This window comes from Mauremys mutica, chromosome 1 (assembly GCF_020497125.1).
Source record: "Mauremys mutica isolate MM-2020 ecotype Southern chromosome 1, ASM2049712v1, whole genome shotgun sequence".
NCBI lineage: Eukaryota > Metazoa > Chordata > Testudines > Geoemydidae > Mauremys > Mauremys mutica.
In genome coordinates, this window is record NC_059072.1 from 350912026 (window position 1) to 350929035 (window position 17010).

Below are 17010 nucleotides of genomic sequence, written 5' to 3' on the forward strand. Positions count from 1 at the left end.
GGCAAGGAGTATGGATTCCTGCACCAAGCAGTGCTATGGTAAGTTCTATGGCTTGCGTTATATAGGAGGTCAAACAAAACGATCACGATGGTCCTTTCTGGCCTTGGAATCTATGATCAGCTATCTATGAACATCCATTGCCATATGGTTGGCGCTGACTGAGATCACACCTGTGTGCTTTCTCCCGTGCTGTCCCTCAGCTGGGAGGAGCTCCTTATAAACATCTGCAAAACTAACTCCGTCTCCTCCTTCAAATCTTTCCTCAAACTCCTGTTTGCCATGATGCCTAAAAAAACTTGACAACAGTTAGGCCACTGGTATTCTCACTGTCTATCAGGCTAACCAGGGCCGGCGCAACCCATGAGGCGACCTAGGCGGTCGCCTAGGGCACTAACATTTGGGGGGCGGCGACCGCAGCGGCTGAACATCCGGCCACTGCAGTTGGCGGCGGTATTTCGGGGGCGGGACCTTCCCACACCTCTGTCGAGGGCGCCATTTTGGGGGCGGGACCTTCCGGCACCTAGAGTGCCAAAAAGGCTGCCTGCGCTCCTGAGGCTAACCATGCTGTTCCTTGTATTCCCCCCATCAGTTTGTCTGTATCCATTTGTGATGTCTTGTCTTGTAGTTAGATTGTAAACTCTTTGGAGCAGGGACTGTCTTTTTGTTCTGTGTTAGTACAGCACCTAGCACAATGGGGACCTGGTCCATAACTAGGGCTCCTAGGTGCTACAGCAGGGGTGGGCAAACTACAGCCCACGGGCCACATCCAGCCTACAGGACCATCCTGTCTGTCCCCCCGCAGCCTCAGCTTGCTCTGGGCAGCGGGGCTGGGAGCTCCTGGGGCAGTGCAGCTGCAGAGCCCGGCCTGACCCGGTGCTCTGAGCTGCGTGGTGGTGGCAGCAGAAGCATAGCCTGGCTCCAGCCAGGCGGCGCAGCTGTAGCACCGCCAGCCACCAGTGCTCCAGGCAGCACGGTAAGGGAGCAGGGGAGTTCGGGGTGGTGGTCAGGGGACAGGGAGAAGGGGTGGTTGGATGGGGCAGGGGTCCTGGGGGTGCCGTCAGGAATGAAAGGAGTGGTTGGATGGGACAGTGGGGGGCAGTCAGGGGCGGGGGTCCAGGGGCAGTCAGGGGACAGGGAGCGGGGGGTGGGGTTGGATGGGACAGGAGTCCCGGGGGCGGGCAGAGAGGAGGTGGGGGCTGGGCCATGACCCCTTCCCCTAACCGGCCCGCCATACAATTTACGAAACCCGATGTGGCCCTCAGTCCAAAAAGTTTGCCCATCCCTGTGCTACAGTGATACAAATAATTGTAATGGATAGAGATGTGGCGTTCCAGGGCTAACTTTATCAGTTTCTCTCACTGCACCCCATTAATCATGTGAGTATAATTTTCCACCCTTGTTTATTTTCAGAAACAGTTTGGGTCACTTAAAATTAAGAATCTGCAACCACAAACCAGATACCTAGATTGTCGGGTGACAGTAAGTGAGGGGCCTAAATAACAGCACCCCCAAACCCCACCTGTCATTATTTGCACCCACATTTTGCAGTTGCAAAATGTGAGACCAGCTTTTGAAAATTTGGCCTCAGATCTAGTCTGGCTCTGCTAAATCCTAGCCTGTGAGCTTTGTGGGCACTGTTGTAATAGACCAGGCTATAGGTAGTCAGGCCTGGTGGGCAGACCAGGAGTCAGAAACCAGAGTCGGGGGTCAGAGCCAGAGTCAAACCACTAGCTAGAGGTGAGATGTAAAAGCGGGGATCTGTAACAACAACAGAAGTCAGGCAGGATAACAGTGTCCAATGTAGCAGCAAGACCAAGATTCACCAAGCAGCTGCTCAGACAACTTTCTGTCCCTCCTTCTGGTTTAAATAGTGAGTCTGAGCCAGAGAGGCTAGACATCTCCTCCAATCGGGAGTTTTGTGGGTGGTACGTATGGTGAGTGAGGGTCCAGCGAGCTACCGGGCAGTTGCTGTGGTGTGAGGCCTGCCTGAGGACCATGGACTCGGGTTAGAGATCAGTGATCGTTCAGACATGGTCTGCTTCTGTGTAGATTGTCTGTACACTGCCTATGTACAATAGGACCCTGAATCTGTAGGGACTTTTAAGTGCTGTTGCAATAGCAATAATGAATAACAGCAATGTCAAAGTATACTTGAATAATAGGGCATGGGAAAGAAGTTGATTGTAACCCAGATTCTGCCTCCATTACTCGCATTAAATAGTACTTTGTTCTGTAAGTTGTCCCATTCATGGAGCAATGTATGACTCAACGTGAGTATGAGTGGCAGAATCGGATCCTAGATTTTTCTTTCTGTGATCTCTTCCACCCCCCGCCCCCACCTCCAATAACCCATCCACCGCTGCTCACTTGTGAAATGTTTTTGTCAATTACAGGAGGGTTGGTGGGTTTTTATTTTTATTTTATTTTTAAAAACAGTGCTGCTTTATGCTAACATTCTTGCTTTGGCACAGAGATAACATAACCTGAATCTCCAGCAGAGTCTTCCTCAAACAATGCCGTTCTTTCAAATAACATGCTATTAGTTCACTTGAGCCTGTGGGAGAACAGGTTTTGAACAGATTGTCATGGATAGCAGGCAGTCTTTGGGGTTTGTGCACCAAAATCATTTACAGTAGTAGCAGAAATCTTGAGGCAGCATTTTTGTGTTTTTCGTAAGCAGCAGGACCTGAAACACAATGGGCAACAACAATGCACCTTTGTGCAGTGACATTTTTTAATGCATGCACTGAATTTTTAGGAATATTCCTATTGAATATTAAATAAATGCCCCCAGAGCTCTTGGTCTTTTCACCAAAAAGCAGCTTTCTTTTCCAGTAACATTCAGTGACTTTGAAAATCTTTGAAAGGCACCTGTATACAGCAGTTTATGAGTCAGCAACAAGTTTAAAGCAGTTCTGTGGGCTATCTCACAATACAGTATAATAAAGCCAGGTTTTCAAAGTCAGGCAAGTGTAATTATCTGTGTGCACATAATTCGCACACACAAATATCTAAAGTACGTACCCAAAGATCAGCTATTTGCCAATGTGTACGGCCATTTAGAGCTGCATATATTAGGCACATACAAATGCGTGCACATAATTGACCTCAGCTACCTTTGAAACTCTTGCCCTCTATCTATATATTTAAAATGTACTTAATAGTGGGAAGGGAAGCTAGTTAATATTTTTGGTGTTGCTTTTCTAGGTTTCTGGTTCCAGGTGATACCATTTTTAGAAGATTTTGTTTCCAGGAAGTTGAGTGAGTGTATAACCAGCCGTGCTTGGTCCATCACAAGGATTTGAACCAGAGACTACAGTGGAAGTGTAGGCAGAGCCAACCCATGTTCTGTAGCATAGGTTACAAACACCGTACTTCTTACAGTTCTTTTTCCCACAGTTTCCCTCCTGCTTGCACTGTCAAGGTGCATCAATTCTAACACACAGAGACCACCTCTAATGAAAGGGAAAGTCATTCAGTCTCCTTGCCCATTCATACCTGGGCCTCTCTGTTAAGCTGGTCAAGAAGGTGCCGACTTTGATGGAATTAGATATTCACATGAGTGAGTAGTCATGTGAGTAAAGGTTGCCAAATTGGGTCCTCGGGTTGTGTAGGAGCAAATATTCTTGTGATTTTGGACTCTTAGGTTTAAATCAAAAGGCCAGAATTCTGTTCTCATTTACGCAAGTCATAAATCTAGAGTAACTGCCTTGGGCTTGATGGAGTGACTCCGGATTTACACCAATGTAACTAAGAATAGAATTGGGGCAAAAGATGAAGACCACCTCTTTGCAGGCTGTTTCCTGCCGTCTAGGTTAGCTAAATCTACACTGAGCCAAACCCTTCTCATCTGGGTTACTTGTATGACTCAGGTGAGCATGTGTCATTCCAACATCTTCAATATGATAAACCACATTTCAGTTGGAAACAAGGGAGACAGAAAATGTCACCCAGCTAGAAGGAATAACGTGTCTTACTGAGTATCAGAGGGGTAGCCATGTTAGTCTAGATCTGTAAAAAGCAACAGAGAGTCCTGTGGCACCTTTTAAGACTAACAGATGTATTGGAGCATAAGCTTTCGTAGGTGAATACCCACTCGTCAGACACATGACGAAAGCTTATGCTCCATACATCCAACCCACGAAAGCTTATGCTCCAATACATCTGTTAGTCTTAAAGGTGCCACAGGACTCTCTGTGACTTACTGAGTTGGCTTGATGAAAGAGCTGGAGAGATAAAGCAGTATTGTATTAAGATAATATCATGAATTGTTGTCTATTAGAGCCCAAGTGTGTATTATAGGAGTCAGTGGGAGTTTTGCCATTGATTATGTTGGGAAGTCATTCGAGATCTGAATGCATCAGGGAATGGGTGGATCCACAATCTTGGGATTTCCATATCAATTTTACTTTGAGCCCAGAATCCTCTACTGATAGCAAAAGTAATTATGTATTTAATTTGAATAATGTAAACCGCATTTTAAGTTACACAGCATAATAACTAGATTTGTTTTGTCAAATTGCCAGGAAGACAAAACACACAGAAAAGTCTCGTTATAACTGTTGCTTTGGTTACTGTTTTAGCTGCCACTCAGTTTACTTATGCTGATGTCTTTTTGCTTTATACATTACATGGCATCCCCACTCCTGCTGATGCCTGATGCTCTGTGATCAAACGATATCTCCTGTGAAGGCATTTGCGTTAACTCAGCTACCTCGAACGAGGACGTGCCCACTTCCTCCCATCAGCGAGTTTGGCACAGAGTCCAGTGATTATTCACTCAGACTTGAGTGTAACATGATCTGCAAGATGCCATCTGTAGATAAAGCCCTTTCTGATGCCACACTTGTAAGCATGGAAACTAGAGATGGAAAACACCTCTTAGGTCATCAGGTCCATCCCCTGACATTGCAGGATCATAGCCAACAACGTAGTTTCAAAGGTTTTGTGCAGAGATAGAGGAAAGTCCATGTGACCGTCTGCTATTTGACAGATTTTCCCCTTCTTTTTCTTAATTTTAGTGCTCAATAGACGTACCAGGTTAACAGATTTGATGGCTGAAGTCCTGTATCCACAGAACATCATTGAAAGCAACAGTGACAGCTTCCTCACGCTACCCTGCCAATAGACCTCAACTTTAAATGGAGAGGCCACCTGTATAATGGAGAAAAGTAGCTTTTTAGCCAGTTCGCTTAGTACATACTGCCTCCTCCAAGCACTATACAGAGATAGGTAAGTGCTACTATTCCTATTTTACAGAACCTCGAATCCTGTTCCTTACACAGAGAGAACTGCTGCCTCCCTTAGGAAGATATTGTAGATTTCAGATCAATACATGATTTTCACACACTCATCTTGCTCTCACTTACCCTTGGTTTACACCATTGACTTCAAAGAAGATACTTCTGAATCACATCACTGAAAGTGGAAGCGGAGGAGGGAATTGGGCACCCTAGGTTTTTTGTGTTTGTTTAAATTAGGCACAACTCCAGTATTACAAACTGAGCTGTCACCAAGGATCTTTGAATCCAACAACAAATCTGCTATAGCACATCCTCTGTAATTGTTGGGTTGTGTCTGAAATGTCCGTTGTCAGTTTTTTTAATCAAAGTGTCCTTAGAACGTAACAGCTCCGGGGCAGATGAGCAGCAGTGACAGACCATTATGTTGCAGAGGGTTTTTCTGCTTCAAGGACATCTTGACTGCAGGACAGCAAAGACTCACTTGTCTTAAATAAGGGAGGCCTTGATCTAGTAATAGGAATAGCCAATTCCTTCCCAAGATTACTTGATTGTAATGTGTGAGTCCCGGCCTCTGTAAAGACTAGAACAAAATTTGGTTTTATATTTCATTCCAGGCATCACACGGAACATGTCAGCAGTAGTGCAATGTGGGTGGGCATCTACCATGCATCTATTATGCCCTCAACAACAGCTCACACACAACCCTGGGAATTAATAATGATACTTTAAACTTCCAGGTCTTAAATCCAGGATGGCAAGGGACTGTACAAACATCTTTTCTCCCATGTCATCTCTGTGAGGTAGGTAGGTAGACAAGAATTATTATTCCCAGCTTTCAGATGGGGGGAAGTGAGTATTTGGGCTCTCTGCAGGTGAGCTCCAGCCTGCAAGTCAGAACCGTAGTGGTTGGTGGGCCACTAATAGCTACTACTCAGAATGATCTAGTGGGTAGCAGTGTGGGCTAGTGGGCTGATCACTGGACTGGGATGCAAGAGTTTTAGTCTGGCTTGATCACTAGCCTGCTATGTGACCCTGAGCAGGTCATGTCCCTGCTCTGTGCCTCAGTTTCCCTATCTGTAATATGGGGATAATGATGCTGCCCTCCTTTGTAAAGCATTTTGTCCTGGACCCACAACGGAACTCGGGTGTTGTGATGCTAAGTGTCTTGGCACCTAGAATGTTACAGGAACAACACTGTGCTCTACAGAGCTTGAGTTAGGAGACCTATACCATGAATGGAGAGAGATAGATCCACAAAAGCCAGCACACTAGGCAAGGATAGCTCAGTGGTTTGAGCATTGGCCTGCTAAACCCAGGGTTGTGAGTTCAATCCTTGAGGGGGCCACTTAGGGATCTGGGGCAAAATCAGTACTTGGTCCTGCTAGTGAAGGCAGGGGGCTGGACTCAATGACCTTTCAGGGTCCCTTCCAGCTCTATGAGATAGGATAGGCAGAGAGCTGCCTAAGCTAGCCAATGAGAGGCATGTGTCCTAAGCTCCCACCCCTCTTGCAGAGTTAGGTGCCTAACTCTGGGCTGCAGGGAGGGGCCTATCTCACTAGCGATCCACAAGCAGGAACCCCTCGCCTGCAGGCAGATGGCCTGGGTGCCCGAGCTCTCTCTTGTGAGAATGCACTAGGTCCCTGTCTCACGCCACAGAAAATAGCCAGAGGAAGAGAGGGTGCTGCCCCTGCCACCAAATAGCTTCCTGCCTGGGGTTAGCGTGCTCACCTGGGATGTGGCTGTCACAGGTTCAGTTCCTGCCTCAGGCAAAAAGGGTTTGAACAGGGGGGGTCTCCCCCTCTCAGAAGAGCATTGGGATATTCCGAGGTGGGGCTCCTGCAGTCTCTCCTTTGGAAGCTGTTCCAATATAATACATAATTAAAGACTGAGTGGAGCAGGGGGACTGCACCCTGGGTTTGCCATCTCCCAGGCCACACAGCCAGCCTCTCTCTCAATCTCGATTACTCTAAGTAGTTAATCCAAAGTTGAAGCTGCGCCAGAAGAAAGGCTGAGGGAATTCCATAGCCCAGGGGTTAGTGCACCTTCCTAGGAGTTGAACAGGGGTCTCCTCACTTCTCGAGGAGGGAATGACCCTGTGTTTCCCACATTCCAGGTGAGTGCTGTAACCACGAAGATTATAAGGTGGTGACACCACTGCCAGCTTTTGAACAGGACTCAGTGCAGTAGGCAGCCTCTGAGCACCCCTAGTGGGTTGGGCCTACCGCCTGAGTTAGGCGGTGGAACGCCCATCTTCCCCCAGATTGTGGATCATGTGACGGCTTAGACGGGAGATAGGTGTCTGGACACCTAGAGCGGGGCAGCAGCGCATGTGCCTAGGGAACTTCTACCCTGAAAACTTAGGCACTGAGTTTTGTTGCTTTACAGCAGGGGGTCCCCAACGTGGTGCCTGTGGGTGCCATGGCACCCACCAGGGCATCTGAGTGTGCCCGCGTACTGGCCGGCAGACGAGCATCCACCGAAATGCCGCCGAAATTCGGCGGCATTTCAGTGGCAACACCTCTGGATGACTCTGCTTGCTGCTGACAAACAGCATCATCCAGAGGCGTCGCCGCCGAAATGCCTCTGAAATTCGGTGGCATTTCAGCGGCGACGCCTCTGGATGACGCCGCTTGTCAGTGGCATTTCAGTGGATGCTTGTCTGCCACCATGGTCCTCCATGGCTCGTCGTATGGCGTCCGCCAGGCGAAAAAGGTTGGGGACCACTGCTTTACAGGGTTCAACCTAAAACTGGAACCAAGGTGCCACCCCAGATGTAGAGCTTGTCTACACAACACTGCAGTCTGGACCATGGGGTATGAATTGTGGAGCCCTCTGTGTTGTGCTCTAACTGCCCCATATAGGCCCTGCTGGCATGAACTAAAAGGTACCTAGTTCATGTCAGTGCAGTCCTGTTTGAAACTGGACCACATCAGTGAGAGCTAGGCAGGGTCTGCACAGGGCAGTTAGAGCACCACACGTTACAACACTCACAATGCATCCCCCTGTAGCCCACACTGCAGTGCCATGCAGACAAGCCCTTATGCACCAAAGTCTAGGGTTTAGGGGCACTTGTGTCTTTTTGAATCAGGGCCTTTCTTGGAAATATCTAGATGAAAAGTAAGACTAGATATTCTTATTATTCAAGCCTTTTATTTTCCCACCTTCATAACATCACTTGGATTTTAGCAAGGGGCTGTGTTTATGTTTTAAACACCACCCTTATATTCTCCTGTTACTTAGATCTTATCTAAAGTGTGCTTCTCATGTGTGTCATCATTAAATCATTAAAAAGGGGATAGACAATAAGACTGAGAATATATTATTGCCCTTATATAAATCCATGGTACGCCCACATCTCGAATACTGTGTACAGATGTGGTCTCCTCACCTCAAAAAAGATATTCTAGCACTAGAAAAGGTTCAGAAAAGGGCAACTAAAATGATTAGGGGTTTAGAGAGGGTCCCATACGAGGAAAGATGAAAGAGGCTAGGACTCTTCAGCTTGGAAAAGAGAAGACTAAGGGGGGATATGATAGAGGTATATAAAATCATGAGCGATGTTGAGAAAGTGGATAAGGAAAAGTTATTTACTTATTCCCATAATACAAGAACTAGGGGTCACCAAATGAAATTAATAGGCAGCAGGTTTAAAACAAATAAAAGGAAGTTCTTCTTCACGCAGCGCACAGTCAACTTGTGGAACTCCTTACCTGAGGCGGTTGTGAAGGCTAGGACTATAACAATAGTTAAAAGGGGACTGGATAAATTCATGGTGGCTAAGTCCATAAATGGCTACTAGCCAGGATGGGTAAGAATGGTGTCCCTAGCCTCTGTTCGTCAGAGGATGGAGATGGATGGCAGGAGAGAGATCACTTGATCATTGCCTGTTAGGTTCACTCCCTCTGGGGCACCTGGCATTGGCCTCTGTCGGTAGACAGATACTGGGCTAGATGGACCTTTGGTCTGACCCGGTACGGCCTTTCTTATGTTCTTATGTGTCCTTCAGAGAACTTGTTAGAAAAGGAAGATTACCATGGCACTGGTTTCATCCCTCAGTCTTTTGTAAAAAATTTACCTTGTGGTTGACTAGTATGTGCTTATCACCCTATTATACAGAATGGGGAATGACTGCCTAGGAAGGAGGACTGCAGAAAGAGATCTGGGGGTCATAGTGGATCACAAGCTAAATGAGAGTCAACAATGTAACACTACTGCAAAAAGAAAAGGCAAACATGATTCTGGGTTGTATTAGCAGGAGTGTTGTGAGCAAGACACAAGAAGTAATTCTTCCTCTGTGCTCTGCACCGATTAAGCCTCAACTGGAGTATTGTGTCCAGTTCTGGGTGCCACGTTTCAGGAAAGATGCAGACAAATAGGAGAAAGTCCAGAGAAGAACAACAAAAAATGATTCGAGGTCTAGAAAACATGACCTATGAAGAAAGATTGAAAAAAGGGGTTTGTTTAGTTTGGAAAAGAGAAGGTTGAGGAGGGACATAACAATTTTGAAGTGCATAAAAGATTTTTACAAGGAGGAGGATGAAAAATTGATTTCCTTAATCTCTGATGATAGGACAAGAAGCAAGGGGTTTAAGTTGCAGCAAGGGCAATCTAAGATTGGACATTAAGAAAAACTTCCTAACTGGCAGGGTGGTTAAGCACTGGAATAAATTGCCTAGGGAGGTTGTGGAATCTCCGTCATTGGAGATTTTTAAGAGCAGGTTAGACAAACACCTGTCAGGGATGGTCTAGATAATACTTAGTCCTGCCATGAGTGCCGGGGACTGCATTAGCTGACCTCTCAAGGTCCCTTCCAGTCCTACGCTTCTAAATGGGCACATGGCTGAAGGTTAAATGCAGCATTTAGTTCTATGGGACTTCTAATTTCTGTCTGGGACTTCAGTTTAACTTTTCCTTTGGACAAGCTCTCTAAAAGGCTAGGTCTTCTCCTGTATTGCACTGTAATAGATGCAGCCCTGGGGAGGTACCATCTGTAAGACCTGGTCACTGGATATCAACTCATGATCTTCTGGGCACCAGCCAGCACAGGCGCAGCATCACCCAAATGTCAGCCGGACAGCGTCTGTGTGTGCGCGGCTTGTGCGTGCGTGGGGGCCCATTGACTGTTCTTCCCTGGGGCCCGGAATTTCTGTCAGCAGGCCTGGATGTCAATGAAGCTACATCCTCATACATTTAGGCACCTAACTTCCATTGATTTCAGTGGAATTTAGGAGCCTAAATACATTTTTAGACTCCTGGCCTACGTATTTCAGGTCAAATTCTCAGTGACACCAATGCACGTGGTGCGAGATTAACAAACAAGCTGATTTTCACTTGCTACCAGTTGTATAGACTGGTTTCAGCCCACTGTCGTAGGAGTGAAAGTCTCTGGAGCATATTACTACTTTAATGAGCCATTTAATCCCTGCACTGAATATGGTCTGTGCATCACCAGCATCCATTGGCACTACAATATCAGATATGTTTATCTCAGGTTATTCTATGTGGCCTATCACTTAGTGCAAGGGTCAGCAACCTTTCAGAAGTGGTGTGCCTAGGCTTCATTTATTCACTCGAATTTAAGGTTTCACGTGGCAATAATACATTTTAATGTTTTTAGAAGGTCCCTTTCTATAAGTCTCTAATATAGAACTAAACTATTGTTGTATGTAAAGTAAATAAGGTTTTTAAAATGTTTAAGAAACTTCATTTAAAATTAAATTAAAATGCAGAACCCCCCAGACCAGTTGCCAGGACCCGGGCAGTGTGAGTGCCACTGAAAATCAGCTCGCGTGCCGCCTTCGACACATGCGCCATAGGTTGCCTACCCCTGACTTAGCGTCTAACCACTGTCTGTGAAGTATCTAAGCACGACAGTCACTTTATAAACTGAGCCCTAATTTAGAAGTCACTTTTGCTCGGGCAAAGGTTGCGTATCATGTAATACACTGGTAAATGATGCAACTGAAGTACTAAGCAGAAATCTGTACTTTTTATAGCCCTGGGCTCATTTTTTTAATTTGAAAAGTTAAATCAAGTTGTCGAAAGTGCATAGATTTTGAAATGTGGGGCTCATTTTTCAGCTACCCTAGTGGCTCCTGTTCACAAGTGGAAGCAAAGGTCAGGGAGAAATCTTTAACAGACAGAATGTGTGTGGAGGAAAAAAAAGGGACAGTAACAGACAGCAGGATTTATGCAAGTTCATGAGTAAGGCCAGATTTCAAAAGTTTGTACTCTTGCCATAGTACATACAGCAGACTATTGATTGTCTAAAATTAGAGCTCATAAAAAAAGATGAGCCCTGTCTGGTTAAAGTCTTTTATTCCTGATTCAGGTCCACGCGGGCTTTGCCTGAACAAGGACAGCAGAATGAACAACAGAGCTGATCAATGTTTTTCTTTAAAAATTTTTTTTAAAGAAACAGCTTTTCTACCAAAATGAAAATCTCCACAGAAAATGTCTGTTTTACTCCAAGTTATGCATTTTTCCTCTGAAATTTGGGGGGGGGGGTGTCTCCCTCTTCCACCAAAGAGCCGGGTGGGGATAGAAATGAAATGTTCCATTTTTGCTTAGTTGACAAAAGTTCCATGGATAAAACTTTCAAAAGAAATTAACGTTCCATTTTCAGTTTTCATGGAAAACATAGCATTTGTCAACCAGCTCTAATTAACAGTAATCCAGCACACTTCTGTAGCGAGCATCTTCCAGAGCCCTACAAGTCTTCGTGGATTAAGCCTTACACGACCCAGCTGAATTTGTCCTTGTTTCAGATGGGGGAAACTGAGGCACAGAATCATAGAATCTCAAGGTTGGAAGGGACCTCAGGAGGTATCTAGTCTAACCCCCTGCTCAAAGCAGGACCAGTCCCCAACTAAATCATCCCATCCAGGGCTTTGTCAAGCCTGACCTTAAAAACCTCTAAGGAAGGAGATTCCACCACCTCCCTAGGTAACCCATTCCAGTGCTTCACCACCCTCCTAGTGAAAACGTTTTTCCTGATATCCAACCTAAACTTCCTCCACTGCAACTTGAGACCATTACTCCTTGTTCTGTCATCTTCTACCACTGAGAACAGTCTAGATCCATCCTCTTTGGAACCCCCTTTCAGGTAGTTGAAAGCAGCTATCAAATCCCCCCTCATTCTTCTCTTCTGCAGGCTAAACAATCTCAGTTCCCTCAGCCTCTCCTCATAAGTCATGTGCTCCAGCTCCCTAATCATTTTTGTTGCCCTCCGCTGGACTCTTTCCAATTTTTCCACATCCTTCTTGTAGTGTGGGGCCCAAAACTGGACACAGTACTCCAGATGAGGCCTCACTAGTGCCGAATAGAGGGGAATGATCATGTCCCTCGATCTGCTGGCAATGCCTGCTGCTCCATGGTCGGGCCTCAGCAGGAGAGCAGGCAAAGGGGGCCCAGCTGGCCATGTGCAGTTCATGGACCCAGTATCACACTCCCCTCTCTGGGCCACTCTTTGCTCCCTGAGGAGCATTGTTTGAAGTATCAGAGGGGTAGCCATGTTAGTCTGTATCCACAAAAACAATGAGGAGTCCGGTGGCACCTTAAAGACTAACAGATTTATTTGGGCGTAAGCTTTCATGGGTAAAAAACCACTTTTTCAGATAACAGATTTATTTGGGCATAAACTTTCGTGGGTAAAAAAAGCTTATTTGGGCATAAGCTTTTTACCCACGAAAGCTTATGCCCAAATAAATGTGTTAGTCTTCAAGGTGCCACCAGACTCCTTGTTGTTTTTAAACATTGTTCCTATCCATTATGTTTAAATTTGCAGCTGACATGCTTGGCTAATGCAAGTTGGGACAAGTTTAATATTATTAGCCAAGTCTCGGTGCCTCCCCACTGAACTCGCTGGCAAGGCTGAGTCTCCCAAGCACTATACACCACCTTTGATAGTTCCTCCACGTGGCAGCCACTGGCTCCCTAGACAGCTTTGAGGAGCAGTGGGCGCTGTCCAGGGTTCTCTGTTCAGTGTCCCTCTCTGGATTCCTAGTTTTGAACCTGTGACCTTCACTCCTGACCCTGTTATTCATTAGTTGTGCCCCACATTCAGTTGGTTCCCAAGTCCAGTGGTCCCTCCCGCAAGGCGGGGGGAGGGGGCTTTAGACGTGGGCAGGCTTGTGCCCACCCACCTCCCAGGATTTCCAATAGTGCCCAAGAAAGGTGCATAAAAACACTGGAGGATAAAACAAGCAAAGCAGCTATTACCCAAGTCAGCCTGCAGTTGCCTAGATCTTGCCTACTAATCATCCCTTGGAATTATCACCCTTAGCACTTTCCTTCCTCAAAGTATTTGACAAACATTAAATCTTCCCAACACTCCTGTGAGGTAGGAAAGCAGCGGCACCTCCATTTAATAAACAGAGAGAAAGTAAGTGACATGCCCTTGGTCACAGGAAAAGTGAGTCATTATCAAAGCAAGTCAGTATCAGAGACAGGATTTGAACTCAGAAATTTCTATGGCAGACCATGGACTTGATTCTCCACTCCTTTTCCCCATGTGTAGTCATTGACAGAGCCACAGTAAATGCTACCAGATCAGGAGTCTCCTCTTGCTTGCACAGGCAGTAGCGTTTTACACACACTTTGCACAGGTGTAAATGGCTATGAAAGGCAGCAGAGAATCAGTACAGTGGTCATATCTGGATTGAATCTGAGTCTAATCTGATGTAACACCTAACAGAGTCCTGAATGGGTAACTTATGCTAAGGATCATTTAGACTCACATCCACTTACTAATATAACATACAGCCCCTTGCACATCACCTCTGAATGTGGCCCACTGAGAGTGAACCTAGATTGATTCAGAGATTCTAAAGCCAGAAGGGACCATTGACCTCCTGTATAAACACAGACCATACAACTTCTACAAAATAATGCCTAGACCAGATCTTTTAGAACATCCAATCTTGATTGAAAAATTATCAGGGATGGAGAATCCACGCAACCCATGGTAAGTTGTCCCAATGGTTAGTTATTCTCACCATCAAAAATTTACACCTGATTTCAGTCTGAATTTGTCTCGTTTCAACTTCCAGCCATTAGATCATGTTATACCTTTGCCTGCTAGATAGAAGAGCTCATTATTAAATATTTGTTCCCCATGTAGGTACTTACAAACTGTAATCAAGTCACTCCTTAATCTTCTGTTTGTTAAGCTAAATAGATTGATCCTCTTGAGTCTATGACTCTAAGGCATATTTTCTAATCCTTGAATCATTCTCTTGGCTCTTCTCTGAACCCTCTCCCATTTATCAGCACCCTTCTTGAATTGTGGGCATCAGAACTGGTTGCAGGATTCCAGCAGTGGACACAAGTGCCAAACACAGAGGTAAAATAACCTCTCTGCTCCTATTTGGATTCCCCTGTTAGTTCATCCCAGGATCACATTAGCTCTTTTGGTCCCAGTGTCACATTGGGAGCTCATGTTCAGCTGATTATCCACCAGGACCTCCAAATCTTTTTCAGAGTCACTGTTTCCCAAGATGTGCATGGCCTTCATTCTTTCTTCCTAGATGCATATGTTTACATTTAGCCATATTAAAAGGCATATTGTTGTTTGCTTGCACTCAGTTTACCAAACAATCCAGATGGTTCATATTCAATGACCTGTCCTCGTCCTTATTTACCACTCCCCCAGTTTTTGTTCTGCAAACTTACTCAAATGATGATTTTATGTTTTCTTCCAGGTCATTGTAAAAATGTTCAATAGCGTAAGGCCAAGAACCAATCCCTATGGGACCCCATTGGAAACACACCCACTTGATGATGATTCCCCATTTACAGATCTATCAGTTAGCCAGTTTTTAATCCATGTAATGTGTGCCATGTTATTTTTATATTGTTGCAATGGGACACCACACACACACTAGCCCTGAAAGGGTTAATATAAGGAGAGAGGCCAATTAGCCATAGGCTGCACCTGGAGGGGAGCTCTAGGAGGCAGTGAGGTTTAATTGGGGGTGAAGCTCACGTGGGCAGAGACAGACAGGGCTTCTATCAAGCCAGGGAGCTGGTAATGGGGAAGGGGGCTACAGTGAGATAAGGGGAAAGAACAGGTGCCTGTATGAGGAGGGTAGGAAGCAGACCAGGGAAAGAGTTAGGCTATGTACACACCACAGCATAGATCAGTATAAATTATGTTGCTAAGGGGTGTGACTATTCCCCCCCGGAGCAATGTAAGTTACACTGATCTAAGCCCGGTGTGCACAGTGCTATGTCGGTGGAAGAGCTTCTCCCTTGCAGGGGCTGGAATAATTAAATCAGTGGGAGGGCTCCCTCCCATCCCCACCAGCAGCACTGTGGTGTAACCCTAGCCTTTGGGATTCAAAGGGAGAAGTTTCTCATCCTTTTCCTTTTCCTTATTCTGCTAGCAGCATCCTTGAGCATCTCCATGGACTCAAGCTTCCTCTCTGAATTTTTGGGGTCCTCCATTCCCTCCGCCACTCCAAGGGGTCACATCATAGGGACCTTCCCCCACCTGAGGGCCAAATGCCTCTCAGAGCCTCCCAGTGTAGATCCTGGCTGGGACCAGCAAGTCTCTGCAGTTATAGGTATTAGTGTGATGTGCTAGGTGCTCAGCTGAGTGAGATTCTGCCTCCATAACTCACTCCGCCCAGCAGCCCACCAAGTGAGAAACAAAATCCATTAACTGAACCCAGGTTTTCCAAGGGGTGATAAAGAAACCACTAACCTCTGGGCTGGATATCATTTCTCTCTGACCCAGATTTGCAACCCATTATATTTCAGCCCCCACTCAGCAAGATGTGGACATCCCTTGGCACAAGTTGATCTGGTGCTTTACAAGCCAATCACAGCTGTTGTTATAAAAGCAACTGATGCCAAGCACATTGTACTGGGAGAGAGACAGTGTGGTCTAGTGGTCAGAGCATAGGACTGGGAACAGAAACTACTGAGCCCTGCTGCTAATGTTGAGAGGACTAACGATTTGTATGTCAGGCATCCCCCTATTTGCCTTTTTAATCAAAGCTTTTTCTTTAAGAGGGCAAGGTCTACACTAAAGTCCTCATTATATTTTTCTTTTTAAAATAGGAATTCAGGGTGTCTGTCTTTTAGCATAAGAATATTATAATAATCCCTAGCTCTTACATAGCACTTTTCATCTGTAGATTTCAAAGCACTTTAGAAAGTAGGTCAATATCATTATCCCCATTTTACAGATGGGGAAACGGAGGCATAAGAACAGCCATACTGGGTCAGACCAATGATCCATCTAGCCCAGTATCCTGTCTTCCAACAATGGCCAATGCCAGGTGCTTCAGAGGGAATGAACAGAACAGGTAATCATTGAGTAATACATCCTTGTTGTCAACTCTCAGTTTCTGGCAAACAGAGGCTAGGGTCACTCAGAACATGGGGTTACATCTCTGTCTATCCTGGCTAATAGCCATTGATGGACCTATCCTCCAGGAACTTATCTAGTTCTTTTTTGAACCCTGTTGTAGTTTTGGCCTTCACAACATCTCCTGGCAAGGAGTTCCACAGGTGGACTGTGCTTTGTGTGAAGACATGTAACCCATCCACTGTATTGAGGAGCTCAATAGGATTTTGCATAATGACATGACCAGGCTTCATGGCAGTTTGTGGAGCCTGCTGGCTCCCTTCTCTGCTCCTCCCCCTGGAGGATGACCAGAGGATGAGCATGAGGAGGCCAGTGCAGAGATCTCCCCTGAAAGCCAGGATCTCTTTGGGACTCAGGACCCAGATGCTGGCCAGATAGAAAGTGAATTTGATT